General features: G+C 40.7%; 1 protein-coding gene and 1 pseudogene across 5 annotated transcripts in view; one reads left to right on the top strand and one right to left on the bottom strand.

Annotated features, from left to right (window-relative positions):
- TAF1 (TATA-box binding protein associated factor 1) overlaps window positions 1-13,580 on the top strand; it is a 99,051-nt gene that overhangs the window by 72,831 nt on the left and 12,640 nt on the right. The window lies entirely within an intron of this gene.
- On the bottom strand, window positions 602-729 carry LOC126947064 (uncharacterized; annotated as a pseudogene).

Below are 13,580 nucleotides of genomic sequence, written 5' to 3' on the forward strand. Positions count from 1 at the left end.
ACATTACTGTTAAATAAATTACAAAACTTAGTTTTCACCATTTAAAAAATCTATTTGTGCATATCTGTGTGCAATTTCATGCCGTATGTATGTTCCTGTAACCACCACCACAATTAAGACTTAGAACTGTTACCATAAAGGAACTCCCTGTTCTTTGTATCTGCACCCCCCACACACACACGCCCACCACCGCACCCACCACTGTTCCTGTTCCACTTATCTGTTCTCCATCTCTATAGTTTTGACATTTGAGCATGTTATATAAATGGAATAGTATAATATGTATGTAACAATTTGAGATTGACTTTTTTCACGAAGCATAATTCCCTTGAAGTCCATCTAAATTGTTGTATCAGTAGTTCATTTTTTAAACTGTTGAGTGTCCCATTGTGTGGTTGTACCAGAGTTTGTTCAAACATTTACTCATTGAAGGACATTCAGATTTTCACTATTTTGCCATTATGAGTAAAGCTGCTGTGAGCAATCATAGACAGGGTTTTGGATGAGTTTAATTTTTCATTTCTCTGGGATAAATGCCCAAGAATAGAATGGTATATGTTTAGTTTTACAAGAAACCGCACTATTTCATTTTTTTTTTCCACATCAGATGTGGAAAAAAAATGTATTGGCATTGTAATAAGGCTTGAGGGAGGCACATCTCACACATGAGCGTGAAAACCCAACGTCATCACACTTATGTCATCATAAGCTTATGAACTACAAAAAGATTGTGCCATACTTTTGGAGTGTCTGTACCATTTTACATTCCCACCAGCAATGTACGTGATCCAGTTTCTCTGCAGCATTCACTATTAACACTTTAAAAAATTTTAGCTGTTCTTCTATTGTGATTTTATTTTTTTATTTTTTTTGGAATTTGGTGCAAATTTTATTAAACTACAAAAATCATACAGTTATTTTAGATATATTTATATAAAGTCATAAAAGCTATGATTTTTGAAAAACATTAGCATAAGAAATTTTTTTGTTATATAAGTAAATTTAGCATCTTAAGGATTCAATATACAGTTTAAAAATTTTTTAAATTAACAGCGATTGTACATATTCTTGAGGGCACATAATTATATTTCCATACATATAATTTATAGTTATCAGATCAAGGTAATTAGCACATCCAGTGTCTCAAATGTTTATCACTTCTTTGTGTTGAGAATGTGCAATATCCTTCTAGCTATTTGAAACTATATATTGTTTTATTATTAACTATAGTCATTCTATGGTGCTATAGAACACTAGAACTTATTTCTAGCTATAATTTTGTATTTTTTTTTCTGGGGTATATGTGCACAACATGCAGATTTGTTACATATGTATACATGTGCCATGTTGGTGTGCTGCACCCATTAACTCGTCATTTACATTAGGTATTTCTCCTAATGCTATCCCTCCCCCAACCCCCCACCCCACGACAGGCCTTGGTATGTGATGTTCCCCACCCTGTGTCCAAGTGCTCTTATTGATCAATTCCCACCTATGAGTGAGAACATGTGGTGTTTGGTTTTCTGTCCTTGTGATAGTTTGCTCAGAATGATGATTTCCAGCTTCATCCATGTCCCTGCAAGGGACGTGAACTCATCCTTTTTTATGTCTGCATAGGGATTCCATGGTGTATATGTGCCACATTTTCTTAATCAAGTCTATCATTGATGGACGTTTGAGTTGGTTCCAAGTCTGCTATTGTGAATTGTGCCACAATAAACATATGTGTGCATGTGTCTTTATAGTAGCATGATCTATAATCCTTTGAGTATATCCCCAGTAATGGGATGGCTGGGTCAAATGGTATTTCTAGTTCTAGATCCTTGAGGAATCGCCACACTGTCTTCCACAATGGTTGAACTGGCTTACAGTCCCACCAACAGTGTAAAAGTGTTCCTAATTTCTCCACATCCTCTCCAGCATCTGTTGTTTCCTGACTTTTTAATGATCGCCATTCTGACTGGTGTGAGATGGTATCTCATTGTGGTTTTGATTTGCATTTCTCTGATGGCCAGTGATGATGAGCATTTTTTTCATGTGTCTGTTGGCTGCATAAATGTCTTCTTTTGAGGAGTGTCTGTTTGTATCCTTTGCCCACTTTTTGATGGGGTTGTTTGATTTTTTTTCTTGTAAATTTAAGTTCTTTGTAGATTCTGGATATTAGCCCTTTGTCAGATGGGTAGATTTTTAAAATTTTCTCCCATTCTGTAGGTTGCCTGTTAACTCTGATGGTAGTTTCTTTTGCTGTGCAGAAGTTCTTTAGTTTAATTAGATCCCATTTGTCAGTTTTGGCTTTTGTTGCCATTGCTTCTGGTGTTTTAGTCATGCAGTCCTTGCCCATGCTTATGTCCTGAATTGTATTGCCTAGGTTTTCTTCTAGGGTTTTTATGGTTTTAGGTCTAACATTTAAGTCTTTAATCCATCTTGAATTAATTTTTGTTAAGGAGTAAGGAAGGGATCCAATTTCAGCTTTCTACATATGGCTAGCCAGTTTTCCCAGCACCATTTATTAAATAGGGAATCCTTTCCCCATTTCTTGTTTTTGTCAGGTTTGTCAAAGATCAGATGGTTGTAGATGTGTGGAGTTATTTCTGAGGCCTCTGTTCTATTCCATCGGTCTATATATCTGTTTTGGTACCAGTACCATGCTGTTTTGATTACTGTAGCCTTGTAGTATAGTTTGAAGTCAGGTAGCGTGATGCCTCCAGCTTTGTTCTTTTTGCTTAGGATTGTCTTGGCAATGTGGGCTCTTTTTTGGTTCCATATGAACTTTAATTAGTTGTTTCCAATTCCGTGAAGAAAGTCATTAGTAGCTTGATGGGGATGGCATTGAATCTGTAAATTACCTTGGGCAGTATGGCCATTTTCATGATATTGATTCTTCCTATCCATGAGCATGGAATGTTCTTCCATTTGTTTGTGTCCTCTTTTATTTCATTGAGCAGTGGTTTGTAGTTCTCCTTGAAGAGGTCCTTCACATCCCTTGTAAGTTGGATTCCTAGGTGTTTTATTCTCTTTGTGGCAGTTGTGAATGGGAGTTCACTCATGATTTGGCTCTCTGTTGGTCTGTTACTGGTGTATAAGAATGCTTGTGATTTTTGCACATTGATTTTGTATCCTGAGACTTTGCTGAAGTTGCTTATCAGCTTGAGATTTTGGGCTGAGACGATGGGGTTTTCTTTTTTCTTTTTTTTTTTTTTTTTTGAGACGGAGTCTCGCTGTGTCTCCCAGGCTGGAGTGCAGTGGCGTGATCTCGGCTCACTGCAAGCTCCGCCTCCCGGGTTCCCGCCATTCTCCCGCCTCAGCCTCCCAAGTAGCTGAGACTACAGGCGCCCGCCACCACACCCGGCTAGTTTTTTGTATTTTTAGTAGAGACGGGGTTTCACCATGTTAGCCAGGATAGTCTCGATCTCCTGACCTCGTGATCCACCCGCCTCAGCCTCCCAAAGTGCTGGGATTACAGGCTTGAGCCACCGCGCCCGGCCGACGATGGGGTTTTCTAAATATACGATCATGTCATCTGCAAACAGGGACAATTTGACTTTCTCTTTTCCTAATTGAATACCCTTTATTTCTTTCTCTTGCCTGATTGCCCTGTCTGTGGCCCAGTTTTAATTGTGTTGTTTTCTTTTTTTTTTTTTTTTTTTTTTTTTTTGAGACAGAGTCTCACACTGTCACCCAGGCTGGAGTGCAGTGGCGCAATCTTGGCTCACTGCAGTGTCTGCCTCCCAGATTCAAGCGATTTTCCTGCCTCGGCCTCCTGAGAATCTGGGATTACAGGCGTCCGCCCCAATGCCTGGCTAATTTTTTTGTATTTTTAGTAGAGACGGAATTTCACCGTGTTGGCCAGGCTGGTTTTGAATGCCTGACCTCAAGTGATCTGCCTGCCTCAGCCTCCCAAAGCGTTGGGATTACAGGTACGACCCACTGTGCCCAGCCTGTGTTTTCTTTTTGAGACAGAGTCTCACACTGTCACCCAGGCTGGAATACAGTGGCGCAATCTTAGCTCACTGCAACCTTCGCCTCCCAGGTTTGAGTGATTTTCCTGCCTCAGCCTCCCAAGTAACCGGGATTACAGGCACCTGCTACCATGCCCAGCTAATTTTTGTAGTTTTAGTAGAGACGGGGTTTTGCCATGTTGGCCAGACCGGTCTGGAACTCCTGACCTCAAGTGATTGGCCTTCCTTAGCCTACCAAAGTGTTAGGACTATAGTCGTGAGTCACCTCGCTCGGCCTGTTTTCTTAATGAGGTTTGAGGGTTCTTGATATATTCTAGGTACGAGACCTTTATTACATATACGATTTGCAGAGATTTTCTCCCCAGTCTATGCCTTACTTTTTCAGTCCCTTAATAGTATCTTTCAGGCTAGACACAGTGACTCACACAGTGCTTTGGGAGGCAAAGGTGGGAAGACTACCTGAACCCAGGAGTTCGAGAACAGCCTACACAATATAGTGAGACCCCATCTCTACAAAAAATTTTTAAAATTTATGTTTGGTGGTGCATGCCCATAGTCCCAGCTACTCGGGAGGCTGAGATGGGAGGATTGCTTGAGTCCAGGAGGTCAAGGCTATCGTCAGGGCTGACCCAGGAGGTCAAGGTGAAGTGCTGGGATTACAGGTGTGAGTCCCCAGGCGTGGCCAGTGTTTGTATCTCGCTCTCTCTTTTTTTTTTTTTTTTTTTTTTTTTTTTTGAGACGAGTCTCTGCTCTGTCACCCAGGCTGGAGTGCAGTTGGTGCCATTTCAGCTCACTGCCAGCTCTGCCTCCTGGGTTCACGCCATTTTCCTGCCTCAGCCTTCTGAGTGGCTGGGACTACAGTTGTCCGCCACCATGCCCGGCTAATTTTTTTTTGTATATTTAATAGAGACGGGGTTTCACCGTAGCCAGGATGGTCTCGATCTCCTGACCTCGTGATCCTCCTGCCTCGGCCTCCCAATGTGCTAGGATTACAGGCGTGAGCCACCGCGACCAGCCCAGTGTTTGTGTCTCTTAAGAAGTCGGCCAGGCACGGTGGCTCACACCTATAATCCAAGCACATTGGGAGGCCGAGAACGGTGGGTTGCTTGAGGTCAGGAGTTTGAGATCAGCCTGGTCAACATGGTGCAACCCATCTCTACTAAAAATACAAAGAAAAAAAATAATAATAATTAGCTGGGTGTGGTGTGTGGTGGAGCACACCTATAATCCTAGCTACTCAGGAGGCTGAGGCATGAGAACTGGTTGAACCTGGGAGGTGGAGGTTGCAGTGAGCTGAGATCACACCACTGCACTCCAGCCTGGACGACAGAGTGAGACTTGTCTCCAAAAAAAAAAAAAAGTCTTTGCCCAGCTCAGATCACAAAGGTTTTCTCTTATGTTTTTTCCTAAAATTTTACAGTTGTAGCCTTTTACATTTAAGTCCGTGATCCATTTTTAATTACTTTTTGTGTACAGTTTGAAATTTAGGTTGAAGTACTTTTTTTGCCTATGGATGTCCAATTTTTCATCATTTATTGAAAAAACTGTCCTTCCTCCATTGAGTTGCCCTGTATGTATACCTTTATCAAAAATCAATTGAGTGTGTTGGTTTATTTCTAGAAGTCTTATGATCAGGTAGAGTGATTCCTCTCTTTTTCAAAACTGTTTTATATTCTAGTTCTTTTGCCATTCCACTAAATTTAGAAGGGGCTTGTCTATATCTACAAAAACATCTTACTGGGATTTGGGTAAGAATTGTGTTAAAACCCATAGATCAATTTGAGGAGAATTGACATCTTTACTGATTCTCTTTTCATGTTAGTACATATAGATTTCTACATTCTTTTAAACTTATTTCTTAGCATGGATGGATGTATCATAATTTATTTTATATTGATAGGCATTTAAAGTATCTCCATGATGCTGGCTTGCAGACTGTTGTTCACTTTTTTTTTTTTTTTTTTTTGAGACTGAGTCTCTGTCACCCAGGTTGGAGTGCAGTGGTGTGATCTCGGCTCACTATAACCTCTGCCTCCCGGATTGAAGCAATTCTTGTGCCTCAGCCTCCCGAGTAACTGGGATTACAGGTGTGCACCACCATGCCTGGCTAATTTTTGTATTTTTAGTAGAGATGGGGTTTTCCCATGTTGCCCAGGCTGGTCCCGAACTCCTGACCTCAGGTGATCCACCTGCCTCAGCTTCCCAAAGTGCTGGGATTACAGGTGTGAGCCACTGTGCCCGGCCTAGTTGTTCACTATTTTTATATTTTATTGATGTGTGCTTGTATAAAATTTTTGTAGGAAATCTTGATATTTTGAAATTGTGTTCCAAAAGGCTGTATCTTTATAGTCAAAATAACAGTGAAGGAAAATATCTGTTTCCCTACAACCTCTTTAACGCTGGGAATATCAATACTTTAAAAATTATTCTTGTAAAACTAAAGTATATAACTTAAAATTTTATAAAAATTACATACATGTTCATTGAATAAATGAAACAGCATAGAATTGTATAAAGTGAAAAGGAAAAATCTTGTTCTTCCCTTCCTACCATCCCATTAGTAGCCAGTATTAGATTTGGTGTGAAGTATCATAAATTTTACTCTATAGGAAAAGGTGTTTTGAGGTATTTTTGTAGTTGTAGAGATATGAGATATGAGGATATGTTTTTAGCCAAAGCTATCTGTTTATTTATCTATATATTTTTAAGTTGCTAAATGGAATGGTGTTTCATTTTTGAGGAAAAAAACATTTTCAGGGTCTTTGGGCTTTTCATCAAATAGACCCTTGGCCAGTGAGATTTATTACCCCAGTTCCTTCTGGATGGTTTCTACCTTCTTGAATTTCTAGTCTAGATTCTGAGTGAGATTATTGAGAGACTGAACCTCTTTGGAAACTAAACATCCTAATTTACTTTTGATCCTCATTCTACATAAGGTAAGGAGCCTAGCTATATTGTGAAAGATTAGATTCACTTCTCTTTAATTTTCACTTGTTTTGGATCTAGTTTGAAGATAAATATCTAAGAATTGCAGAGTCAGAGCTCATCTCTTTGGGATCTGGACTATGCATAGTTGCATTTAGTAATTCTGATTTCTTTAGGAATTTAGTATGCAGATTCTTTTTTTTATATCTGGCACTGATTTTTTAAAAAAAGCTTTGTACTTCTACTGAACTTTTATTTTTTAATTTTAATAGTTCACATTGGAACAAATGCATATCCTCACACCATCCACTGTCAAGATGATAATTTATGCTGTTTTGACAGAGTACTCATTTTCTTAGGGAGGGATTATTTTTAGTATTTGTGGAAGAATTCTCAAGGGAAATGTGAGCCTAGGAGTGATCACAAATCCCCTCTTCTTGGGGCCCAGGGATGCTTACCAACTTGACTGGTGTTTTTCTCTGAATGTTTTCAGAAAGTTAGCAGCAATAGACGGAGCATGGTGGCTTACGCCTGTAATCCCAGCATTTTGGGAGGCCGAGGCGGGTAGATGACTGGAGGTCAGGAGTTGGAGACCAGCCTGGCCAACATGGTGAAACTCCGTCTCTGCTAAAAAGTAAAAAATTTGATGGGCGTAGTGGTGCACACCTATAATCCCAGCTACTTGGGGAGGCTGAGGCAGGAGAAATACTTGAACCCGGGAGACGGAGGTTGCAACAAGCAGAGATGGCGCCACTGTACTCCAGCCTGGGTGACAGAGCGAGACACTGTGTCAAGAAAAAAAAAAAATAGCAATAATGCTTGCTTTCCCCCTCTTACTAGAACCATGAAGCTTGTGACTTGGGTTTCTTCTCACATCACCATACAGAAGGAAATTAACTTAGAAACCAGAAAAAGAATTTTCTTGGTGGAGTATCAGCTTTCCAAAGTTGTCATTGGCATTATCTCTATTTAAGGACATTAGAATTTGAATTGTATGTGATTCTGTAGACTCTACCACTCCTTATTTGGTATGAGGCAAAGTATAAATAAATAACGTTTCTCCAACGTGACATGTAGAGTTGCTTCAGCCATGATTTAACAAGGAGAGAGAGAAAAAAAATATACTCAGGAAAAACATTCCTTTTCATGAGTGGGTAGCTTATTCTGTTGAGTACAGTGACAAGTCACAGATCATCTTTCATTCATTTTGGTGTCATTCTAGAAATTCTTTATAACTTAATTCTAGTTTTCTGTGTAGTAACCCTGTAGGGACTAGGAATTGGAGTTCAGTTCTGTTTAACCTTCTTCCCAGCCCCGCCACAGTAGCTTCAGCACCTTTACTATTCCTGTAGAGGCTCTGTTGTCTTTGTCTCTTTACTTGGATTCCTCATTTCTTCCTAAGCTACAAAACCTATAGCTGATCATCCTACTTTTAGTAAGTTCCTGATTGCTCCAAAATGTAGAACGATATTTTTAGACTTACGGAGATGGTTATGGATCCCTTTGAAAATCCGATGAAAAACTAAAGCTGTTCTGCTCTCAAAGATGAGTATTACATACAGAATTTTGTTTATAGTTCTAAGGATTCGTAGCTCTCTCTCTCATAAGAACTCCTGGTATAGGTAGGGATAAGAAAACATCACAGTGGATATTTTTATCCACTATGTTAACAGTGGTTTGCCAGTTCCACCACCATGTTTCATTAGAAAGACTTAAATGCTCCTTTGCATATAATAGTGTAATAGAGTCTAATAGCTGAAGCTCTTGTAACTATTGAGAACATGGACTGTCTGAAACTGACACAAACACATAAGTGTATCAGCTGTGCAAGTAAGTGTGGGTTTTTTTAAATATTCTGGAGGTATTAGTGGATATTTCTTTTCTTTTTTCTTTTCTTTGCTTTTTTTTTTTTTTTTTGAGACGGAGTTTCACCCTTGTTGCCCAGGCTGGAGTACAATGGCACGATCTCGGCTCACCGCAACCTCCGCCTCCTGGGTTCAAGTGATTCTCCTGCCTCAGCCTCCCGAGTAGCTGGGATTACAGGCTTGCGCCACCATGCTTGGTTAATTTTGTATTTTTATTAGAGATGGGGTTTCTCCATGTTGGTCAGGCTAGTCTCAAACTCCTGATCTCAGGTGATCTGCCTACCTCGGCCTCCCAAAGTGCTGGGATTACAGGCATGAGCCACTGCGCCCAGCCATTAGTGGGTATTTCTTAGAGTGATGTGTTGCAAAGAAAATGGGTAGGGAAGAGGTCCCATTTTCTTTTTTTTTTTTTTTTTTTTTGAGACGGAGTCTCGCTCTGTCACCCAGGCTGGAGTGCTGTGGCCGGATCTCAGCTCACTGCAAGCTCCGCCTCCCGGGTTCACGCCATTCTCCTGCCTCAGCCTCCTGAGTAGCTGGGACTACAGGCGCCCGCCACCTCACCCGGCTAGTTTTTTTGTATTTTTTAGTAGAGACAGGGTTTCACCGTGTTAGCCAGGATGGTCTCGATCTCCTGACCTCGTGATCCGCCCGTCTCGGCCTCCCAAAGTGCTGGGATTACAGGCTTGAGCCACCGCGCCCGGCCCATTTTCTTTTTTTTTTTTTTTTTTTTGAGACAGAGTCTCACGCTGTTGCCCAGGCTGGAGTGCAGTGGCGCGATCTCGGCTCACTGCAAGCTCCGCCTCCTGGGTTCACGCCATTCTCCTGCCTCAGCCTCCTGAGTAGCTAGGACTACAGGCGCCCGCCACCGCGCCCGGCTAATTTTTTGTATTTTTAGTAGAGACGGGGTTTCACTGTGGTCTCGATCTCCTGACCTTGTGATCCGCCCGCCTCGGCCTCCCAAAGTGCTGGGATTACAGGCTTGAGCCACCGCGCCCGGCGAGGTCCCATTTTCAAAATGGATTAAAGTAAGAGAGAAACTTCACAAATGTATAAAACTAATTTTTCCTTGTATTATAAAGTGAGGGAATTGAGATATTGAGAGGTTAGTTCATGTTTAAGTTTCGAAACTAAAGTAGAATAAAGGTTGAATTCCTAATTTATAGGCTGGGGTTTTAGCCATGAGGCAGGTCCCTATAGGTAGAAGAGCCTATACTGTAAGGAACTACCGTTGTACAGGCTTGGTGAAGGAGGCCTGTAACCTGTATGCAGCCTTTCTATTTTCTCCAGCAACATTTCTGTTTTCTTTTTTTGTTTTTTTTGAGACAGAGTCTCGCTCTGTCACTCAGGCTGGAGTGCAGTGGCACGATCATGGCTCACTGCAGCCTCAACCTCCTGAGCTCAACTGATCCTCTCACCTCAGCCTCCTGAGTAGCTGGGACTACAGGTGCACACCACAATGCCCAGCTAATTTTTGTGTTATTTGTATAGACGGGGTTTCGCCGTATTGCCCAGGCTGGTCTTGAACTCCTGAGCTCAAGTGATCATCCTGCGCAGCCTCCCAAAGTGTTGGGATTACAGGCATGAGCCACCACACCCGGCTCTAGATATCTTGACAATTGACTTTTCTTCCTTGTTTGTGTTTGGCACAGGCAGTTTCTGTCAGGATACAACTTTATTTTTCATGTTTTAAAGAATAAATGACCTATACTTGTAAGAAGTTTTACCTGGAAGATACTTTTTTTTTTTTTTTTTTTGAGGCAGAGTCTTGCTCTGTCGCCCAGGCTGGAGTACAGTAGTGCAATCTTGGCTCACTGCAGCCTCCACCTCCCGGGTTCAAGAGATTCTTGTGCTTCATCTTCCCGAGTAGCTGGGACTATAGGCATGTGCCACCATGCCCAGCTAAGTTTTATATTTTTAGTAGAGATGGAGTTTCATCAAGTTGCCCAGGCTGGTCTCGAACTCCTGACCTCAAATGATCTTCCCGCCTCAGCCTCCCAGAGTGCTGAGATTACAGTTGTGAGCCACAGCGCCTGGCCAAGACTTTTTTATTTATGTAATAGCTTGTAATAGTCATAGTAGATATGACCTGAAAGCTTCAAAGCTTCACATACACATGCGGTATCTATTTTTTGTTGACAGATGATAGTTGTACATATTTATGGAGTACATGTGATATTTTGATACATGTATACGATGTGTAGTAATCAGGGTAATTGGGATATCCAACACCTCAAACATTTATCTTTTTTTTTTGTATTAGAAACATTATAATTCTTCTAGCTATTTTGAAATATAAATTATTAACTATGATTTCCTTACTGTACTATTGAATACTAGAATTTATTCCTCCTGTCTCATCCCCCACATCTCTTCCCTTCCCAGCTTCTGGTAACCACCATTCTACTCTCTACTTCCATGACATCCACGTTTTTAGCTCTCACATATGAATGAGAACACGTAATATTTGTTTCACTGTGCGTGGCTTATTTTGCTTAACATGATGATCTCTGTTTCCAACCATACTGGTTGGATTTCATTCTCTCTTATGGCTGAATAATATTCCATCATGTATATATAACACTTTTTTTTTTTGAAATGGAATCTTGCTCTCGTCGTCCAGGCTGGAATGCAGTGGCACAGTCTCAGCTCACTGCAACCTCTGCCTCCCGGGTTCAAGCGATTCTTCTGCCTCAGCCTCCCGGGTAGCTGGGATTACAGGCGCCCACCTCCACGCCTGGCTAATTTTTTTTGTATTTTTAGTAGAGATAGGATTTCACCATGTTAGCCAAGCTGGTCTCGAACTCCTGGCCTCAGGTGATCCGCCTGCCTCGGCTTCCCATAGTGCTGGGATTATAGGCCTGAGCCACCGTGCCTGGCCAGCACATGTTCTTTATCCATGTGTTTATTGATGGACACCTAGGTTGATTCCATATTTGGCTCTTGTGAATAGTGCTGCAGTAAACATGCGGGTGCAGATATTTTTTCATTATGCTGATTTCCCTTCTTTTGGATAGATACCCAGCAGTGGTAGTGCTGGAGCATCCTGTGATAATCCAATTTTTAGTTTTTCGAGTAACCTCCATACTGTTTTCCATAATGGCTGCGTACTAGTATACCAACAGTGTGCGAGCGTTCCCCTTTCTCCACATTTTCATCTTTGTAGTTTAGGTCTTAACATTTGTCTTTAATCCATTTTGAGTTGATTTCTATGTATGGTGAAAAATGGAGATCTACTTTTATTATTCTACATGTGGATAACCAGTTTTCCCAGCATCATTTATTAAAGAGACTGCCCTTTCCCCAAATGTGTGTTCTTGTTGCCTTTGTTGAAAATTATTATTTGGCTGTGTTTGGATTTGTATCTGTGTTTTCTATTCTGTGCCATTGGTCTGTGTGTCTGTTTTATGTCAGTACCATGCCGTTTTGGTTCCTATAGCTTTGTAGTATAATTTGAAGTCCACATGGGGTGTGTGTGTGTGTGTGTGTGTGTGTGTACATATATATATATATATATATATTTTTTTTTTTTTTTTTTTTTTTTTGAGGCCGTCTCACTCTGTCGCCTAGGCTGGAGTGCAGTGGCATGATCTTGCCTCACTGCAACCTCTGCCTCCCGGGTTCAAGTAATTCTCATGCCTCAGTCACCCGAGTAGCTGGGATTACAGGCATGTACCACCATGCCCAGCTAATTTTTGTATTATTAGTAGAGACAGGATTTTGCCATGCTGGCCAGGCTGGTCTCAAACTCCTGGCCTCAAGTAATCTCCCCACCTCAGCCTCCCAAAGTGCTGAGATTACAGACTTGAGCCACCATGCCTGGCCTGTGGTATATTTTTTATCCTTTATATCTTGATAAAACAGTAGGTTTAATTTAGGGATCACCTCTTATGAAGGCTTTCTTAATTCCTCTTCCCCTCTTACCTCCAGGAATCAGCCACTTCCTTCTTTGTGCCACTGTTTTTCCATTGCGTTGTGTTGCCCTATTTGTTTACAGTCTATCTCACTGTACTAGACTATAAACTTCTTGAGGATATGACCTATATCTCACTCATTTCTATCATCTCCAATGCCTGGCACACAAGAAGTATTAAGAAAATGTCTTATGAATAAATAAGTGAATGATCAGTATATTAAAAGAACATTTTGAGCACTTAAGGCAGGGATTGAAAACTCAAATGCCTTCAGGGTCTAGGCATAAGATAAGCAGACCTGGGAGGGACTATGATAACTTGGAGAACACATGCTTTATCTAAAACGAACAGCTGCTACTCAGCCCCAGCCCATTGGTGCCTTGCAGGAATGCTGACCCTGTCTTGGCCACATCTTTACATTTTCTAAAAGAAGCCAGACAATTTAGGTTTTTATGTGAAATCTCCCACTGTTAAATGTTATCAACTAAGTTTTTTTCAAAAAGCCTTTTATTGAAATATAACTTAGATACAGAAAAGTGTTTTATGTATTGTGGGTGTATAGCTCAATCCATTTTTACAAACTGAACTAATTTTTTATGTGAGCCAAACAAAGCTATAAGCCACCAGTTTGCAACTTGTAACTAAGGCCATATGGGGACCCATATAGTTAAGAATCATCTTGTAGGTAAAAGTGTCTTAAGGAGACACATCAGCAAGATGCAATGTATGGACCTTTTTTGGGTTATGATTCAAAGAAATAAATGTAAAAGAGTGTTTATAAAGTAATTTGGGAAATTTGAATCTTGGCTGGCTATTTGATAATATTAAAGAATTATTGTTAATTATTTTAGATGTGATATAGTTAGTTTATTTTTAGAGCAACTTTAGTTCATGGCAAAATTGAGCAGAAGTTACAGAGT

The sequence above is a fragment of the Macaca thibetana genome, chromosome X (genome assembly GCF_024542745.1).
Source record: "Macaca thibetana thibetana isolate TM-01 chromosome X, ASM2454274v1, whole genome shotgun sequence".
Classification (NCBI taxonomy): Eukaryota; Metazoa; Chordata; class Mammalia; order Primates; family Cercopithecidae; genus Macaca; species Macaca thibetana.